This window comes from Bos indicus x Bos taurus, chromosome 20 (genome assembly GCF_003369695.1).
Source record: "Bos indicus x Bos taurus breed Angus x Brahman F1 hybrid chromosome 20, Bos_hybrid_MaternalHap_v2.0, whole genome shotgun sequence".
Classification (NCBI taxonomy): Eukaryota; Metazoa; Chordata; class Mammalia; order Artiodactyla; family Bovidae; genus Bos; species Bos indicus x Bos taurus.
In genome coordinates this window covers 70,077,414-70,084,548 of record NC_040095.1, presented here as the reverse complement: position 1 = coordinate 70,084,548, position 7,135 = coordinate 70,077,414, and the positions used below count along the sequence as shown (strand labels likewise).

The 7,135-nt window shown below is 41.9% G+C and overlaps 1 pseudogene; it reads left to right on the top strand.

Moving 5' to 3' along the window:
• Positions 1-4,163: 4,163 nt before the first annotated feature.
• LOC113879059 lies at positions 4,164-4,611 on the top strand (annotated as a pseudogene).
• The last annotated feature ends 2,524 nt before the right edge of the window (positions 4,612-7,135 follow it).

The window sequence follows — 7,135 nt, the reverse complement described above, 5'->3', positions numbered from 1 at the left end:
AGCCATGAAACTAAAAGACACTTGCTCCTTGGAAGAAAACCTATGACAAACCTAGACAGTGTATTAAAAAACAGAGACATCATTTTGCCAACAAAGGTTTGTCTAGTCAAAGTTACGGTTTTTCCAGTAGTCACGTATGGATGTGAGAGTTTGGACCACAAAGAAGGCTGAGCACTGAAGAACTGATGCTTTCTAACTGTGGTGCTGGAGAAGCCTCTTGAGAGTCCCTTGGACAGCAAGATCAAGCCAGTCAATTCTAAAGGAAATCAACCCTGAATATTCATTGGAAGGAATGATGCTGAAGCTGAAACTGCAATACTTTGGCCACCTGATGCAAAGAGCTGAGTAATTGGAAAAGACCCTGATGCTGGGAAAGATTGAAAGCAGGAGGAGAAGGGGATGACAGGATGAAATGGTTGTATGGCATCACCGACTCAATGGACATGAGTTTGAACAGACTCCAGGAGATTGTGAGAGACAGGGAACCCTCGTGCTGTATTCCATGGGGTCACAAAGAGTCAGACAGGGCTTAGTGACTGAATAACAAGAACAATTTGCCTCTCAGTGTAACTCTGGTCTTTATGACGATGGTCCCTGATAAGCAGGACAAATGATTTCACACACCTGGGAGTGAGGCTGACCCCACTGAATCCTGGGAACAGACGGGAGGCTGGGGAACCAACCTGCCAGCCCTCCTTGTGGTGAAACCATGTTGAAGAAAAATCAGAAAAAGAGTAAATATAATACTGAACCACTCTGCTGTACCTCAGAAACTAACACCGTGCTGTAAATTAACTGTACTCCAATCAAAGAAGACCGGGGTCCAAGTCTTGACTTTATTCTGCTCTAAACAACAGACTGGTTCCAAATAGGAAAAGGAGTACGTCACGGCTGTATATTGCCACCCTGCTTATTTAACTTATATGCAGAGTACATCATGAGAAATGCTGGCCTGGAAGAAGCACAAGCTGGAATCAAGATTGCCGGGAGAAATATCAATAACCTCAGATATGCAGATGACACCACCCTTATGGCAGAAAGTGAAGAGGAACTCAAAAGCCTCTTGATGAAAGTGAAAGAGGAAAGTGAAAAGTTGGCTTAAAGCTCAACATTCAGAAAACGAAGATCATGGCATCTGGTCCCATCACTTCATGGGAAATAAATGGGGAAACAGTGGAAACAGCATCAGACTTTATTTTTTGGGGCTCTAAAATCACTGCAGATGGTGACTGCAGCCATGAAATTAAAAGAAGAAAAGTTATGACCAACCTAGATAGCATATTCAAAAGCAGAGATATTACTTTGCCAACAAAGGTCCGTCTAGTCAAGGCTATGATTTTTCCAGTGGTCATGTATGGATGTGAGAGTTGGACTGTGAAGAAGGCTGAGCACCGAAGAATTGATGCTTTTGAAGTGTGGTGTTGGAGAAGACTCTTGAGAGTCCCTTGGACTGTAAGGAGATCCAACCAGTCCACTCTGAAGGAGATCAGCCCTGGGATTTCTTTGGAAGGAATGATGCTAAAGCTGAAACTCCAGTCCTTTGGCCACCTCATGCGAAGAGCTGACTCATTGGAAAAGACTCTGATGCTGGGAGGGATTGGGGGCAGGAGGAGAAGGGGACGACAGAGGATGAGATGGCTGGATGGCATCACTGACTCGATGGACGTGAGTCTGAGTGAACTCCAGGAGTTGGTGATGGACAGGGAGGCCTGGCGTGCTGCGATTCATGGGGTCGCAAAGAGTCGGACACGACTGAGCGACTGAACCGACTGACTGAGTGAGTGACTGGAACCTCCTTGGACCGTGTGGATCACAACAAACTGCGGAAAATTCTTAAAGAGATGGGAACACTAGACCATCTTATCTGCCTCCTGAGAAATCTGCATGCAGGTCAGGAAGCAACAGTTAGAACAGGACATGGAACAACAGACTGGTTCCCAAATCGGAAAAGGAGTACGTCAAGGCTGTATATTATCACCCTGTTTACTTAACTCATGTGCAGAGTACATCATGAGAAATGCCAGGCTGGATGAAGCACAAGTTGGAATCAAGATTACCAGGAGAAATATCAATCACCTCAGATATGCAGATGAAATCAACCTTATGGCAGAAAGCAAAGAACTAAAGAGCCTCTTGATGAAAGTGAAAGAGGAGAGTGAAAAAGTTGGTTTAAAACTCAACATTCAGAAAACTAAGATCATGGCATCTGGTCCCACCACTTCATGGGAAATAGATGGGGAAACAGTGTCAGACTTTATTTTGGGGGTTCCAAAATCACTGCAGATGGTGACTGCAGCCATGAAATTAAAAGCTGCTTGCTCCTTGGAAGAAAGGTTATGACCAACCTAGACAGGATACTAAAGAGCAGAGACATTACTTTGCCAACAAATGTCCATTTAGTCAAAGCTATGGTTTTTCCAGTAGTCATGTGTGGATGTGAGAGTTGGACTATAAAGAAAGCTGAACCCTGAAGAATTTGATGCTTTTGAACTGTGGTGTTGAAGAAGACTCTTGAGAATCCCTTGGACTGCAAGGGGATCCAACCAGTCCATCCTAAAGGAGATCAGTCCTGAACTTTCATTGGGAGGACTGATGCTGAAGCCGAAACTCCAATACTTTGTGCACCTAATGCGAAGAACCAACTCATTGGAAAAGACCCTGATGCTGGGAAAGATTGAAGGCGGGAGAAGGGGACGACAGAGGATGAGATGGTTGGATGGCATCACTGACTTGATGGGTATGAGTTTGAGCAAGCTCTGGGAATTGGTGATGGACAGGGAGGCCTGGCGTGCTGCAGTCCCTGAGGTCACAAAGACTTGGACATGACTGAGTGACTGAACTGAACTGAAATGAAACCTCCTGTGGATGGCCACCGACCCGGTGCATGAGGCATATCCCCAGGCCGTGTTGCTGACCTACCCACGTCTTTTAAAATCTGCTAATAGGGTGAATTACGTCAATTGCTTTTTGAATGATGATTTAGCCTTGCATTCCTGAAATAAATCGCTTGTGGTTATGTTTTATTATCCTTTTTACATATTGTTGGATTGTATTTGCTGAAACTTTGTTGAGGATATTTACATCTATGTTCATGAGCTGTATTTGTCTGCAGTTTTCTTGTAATGTCTTTTTGGTTTTTGATTGTTTGTTTAATCATAGCTATGCTCCTCATGTATGATGACTTGGGAAGTGACCCCTCTTTTCAGTTTCCTTAGGGTTTGTGTGCTCTAAGTAAATTTTCTTCCTTAAATATCTGGCATAATGTGGGAGTGGAGTTTCCTTTGTAAAAAGTTTCTTAACTAGAAAACCAATTTTTGACAGAATGTGATCATTCAAATCATGTTTATTTTAAGTGAGCATTTACAGTATGTGTCTTTCATGGAATTTACCTGTTTTATTTATCTAAGTTCTCTAAATTCATAAGCACATGATCGTATTTCCTTACTATACTTTTCATTTTGGTAGGATCTAAAGCAATTTCACCTCTTTCATTTCTATACTGGTAATTAGTGCTTTCTTTTTTTTTCTTGGCCCACTTGGACAGGGGTTTATGAATTTCATTCATCTTTTTGTAGCGCCATTTCCTTTCTGTTACTTTTGTCTTTTCGGCTCCATTGCTATCTGGTCTTCTTATTTTCTTCCTTCTGCTCACATTGATTTTTAACTTACTTTTCTCTTTCTACTTTCTTATGAAAGTAGCTTAGGTCATGTATCTGAAATATTTTATTCTTTCTAAAGAAGCATTTTAAGGCTATGAAATTCCTTTCTAAGTGGGTGGTTAGCTGCAAGACACATGCTTTTTTAAATTTCTTATAATTGAATATATTTTTTTCAATCTCTTTTTTTTGTTTGACCTGTGATTTATGTAAAAATCTGTTTACCAAATATTTAGGGATTTCCCTAATAATTTCATGTTCTTTATTTTTATTTAGTTCTATTATGATCTGGCTAAGTGGTAAAGAATCTGCCTGCCAATACAGGAGACACAGGAAACTCGTGTTTGATCCCTGGGTTGGAAAGATCCCCTGGAGGAGGAGATGGGAACCCAATCCAGGGTTCTTGCCTGGAAAATCCCATGGACAGAGGAGCCTGGAGGGCTACAGTCCATGGGGATGCAATGAGTTGGACACGACTGAGCATGCACACACGTTATGATCTGAGACATGCTTTGTATAATTCTAGTTGTCTTACATTTGTTAAAACTTGCTGTCCTTTCTGTCTCTGCTGCCACCTTGGCACCTGTGAAAAAGCGTATGGTGAAGCAGGAGGAAGGGGGCGAAAGAAAAAGAAAAGCAGGTCCTGGAGCTTCCTCTTGACTGTACCCACCTGGTAGAAGATGGAGTCATGGATGAGGCCAATCTTGGGCAGTTTCTTCGGGAGAGAATCAAAGTGAAAGAAAAGCTGGGAATCTTGGTGGAGGGGCTGTTACAACCGAGAGAAACAAAAGCAAGATTACTGTAGATTTTTCCCCAAAAGGTATTTGAAATATCTCACCAAAAAATATCTGAAGAATAATCTATGTAGTTATGAGTAGTTGCTAGCAGCAAAGAAAATTATAAATAGTGTTACTTCCAGATGAACCAGTTTGAAGAGGAGGAAAATGAAGAGTAAAACTCAGTTATCTGGAATATGTGTGCTCTTGCTATTGCTGCTGCTAAGTCGCTTCAGTCGTGTCCGACTCTGTGCGACCCCATAGACGGCAGCCCACCAGGCTCTCTGTCCCTGGGATTCTCCAGGCAAGAACACTGGAGTGGGTTGCCGTTTCCTTCTCCAATGTGTGAAAGTGAAAAGTGAAAGTGAAGTCGCTCAGTTGTGTCCGACGCTTAGCGACCCCATGGACTGCAGCCTCCCAGGCTCCTCCATGCATGGGATTTTCCAGGCAAGAGTACTGGAGTGGGGTGCCATTGCCTTCTCCAGGAATATGTGTATAACTTCTTAAATAAAACAAAGAACACCAGCAGCAACAAAAAGACAGCTGCACTCAGGACACAATTTGGTGAGCACGTACGCGCACCACGCATGTGCTAAGCCGGCTCAGTCGTGTCTGACTCTCTGTGACCCTGTGAATTGTAGCCCCTGACTCCTCTGTCCATGGGATTCTCTAGGAAAGAATACTGGAGTGGGTTGCCACGCCCTCCTCCAGGGGGTCTTCCAGACCCAGGCATCCAGCCTGCATTTCTTGGGTCTCCTGCAGTGGCATTCAGGTTCTTCACACGGGAGCCACATGGGAAGCCGTGAACACCATATTTGGTGTTGCTCAGTCACTCATTCATGCTTGACTCTGTGGCCCCATGGACGGCAGCACATCAGGCCTCTCTGTCCTTCACCATCTCCTGGAGCTTGCTGGCTCAAACTTGTGTCCATCGAGTTGGTGGTGCTATCCAACCATCTGGTCCTCCGCCATCCCCTTTTCCTCCTGCCTTCAATCTTTCCCAGCATCAGGGAAAAATTAAATATACACCACATATAAGATATGGAACGTAACATATACTGTACATCACTTGTCAACATATTGGTTACTATTCCACATACGCTGGAAAAGAACACATATCCCGCTGTTGCTGGGGGAAGTGTTCTGCTGATGTGAAGGTCGACTGGGTCCGGTTTGGTAATGACGCTGCTCAGCCATGTGTGTCTTCCCGGATCCGTGTCTCTTATCTTAACTCTAGCTCTGCCTATCTGTTGGCAGAGGCGTGAGGAGGCCTCCAACGGTGCACGTGCGTCTGTCTGTTTATCCTTGTGGTTCTATTAGCTTTGACTTTATGACCTTCAAGTCCTTGTTGTTAGGTGTAGTCACGCTTAGAATTAATTTTTTATCGTTATATAATATCTTTTTATCCTTGGTAATATTTCTTGCTCCAAGTCTATATTGCCTGATATTAATATAGCTACTCCAGATTTGTTTTGTTTAATATTTAAATAAAATCTTTAAAAACTGTTTTTACTTTAAACATATATGTGTTTTTATTATCAAAGTAGATTTCTTGAAATAGCGTATAGTTGTCTTTTTAAAGAAAATACAATTTAATAATCCCTGCCTTTTAGACCATTTACATTTAATGTAGTTATCAAAATAGTTGCATGTACATCTACCACATTATTATTTTTTGTTTATTTCTTCTATTTTTATTCTTCTTTTTCCCCTTTCTTGCTTTTTTTCTGGATTATCTGAGTGTTGATAATTAGATAGATAAATAGAAAGAAGTATCAATATATAGATAAATTAACATACTTATATATCTTAGTAATATTATTCATAGAATAACATAACATAATAATAGAATATTATTATTCTATTTGAGTGCACTAGATTTGTGCCATATTCTTTACATCCTTCCTTCAGTGACAAAGTTTTCAAAGAACTGCTTTTATAGAATTTATGACACTGCACTGTTTGATTGATTTGTTGGGTCCGCTAGTCTGATTGAGAACTGAAGCTTTTACTTTGATTTGCTTTTCTATTTATCACTTAGCACATAAAGAACTTTCTAAAAATGGTCTTTGAATAAATTAATGAGCTTAAGATATTCAATAAAACACATAATATTAACCAATTGTTTCATTTTATCAGTAGCGATTTCTTTTTTCCAATTACCTAAACAAACAGCCCACAAGTCAATTTTCTTCCTTTCCTTCCAAGAAACGTTCTGTTTCCTCTTTCCTTAAACCGACTGTTGAGTTGTTCTCTGTCTCTGGCGCTTTTCCGACCAACCTACCAAGCATGCAGCTCCTGAGTTATGAAGTCTCCCACCCTTGCCCCCCCAATATCTGCCCTTTCTAAGCTCCAGAACCTCAAATAAGTCTCAGAACTCCCTCCCATAGGGTGGACCTTCAGTAAACATTGCTTAATGAACAAAAGTAGAGCTAATTTTTTTTCCCATCAGATTGGATTTTTGCTTTAATGCAATTTTTTTTTTTCCTTTTTTGAGTCCTTGAGGGAAAAAAAAAGGCAATATCCAGAGGAACACAGTGGGGCATTGTGTCAGGTGGCCCAGAGGAAGGGGGATGATGCTGCATCTGCCCAGTAACAGACGCGCGTGGCGACAGCAGAAGTGGAAATGATACTGCATCTGCCCAAAAACAGACGCGCGTGGCGACGGTAGAAGCGGAAATGATATGCATCTGCCCAGTAACA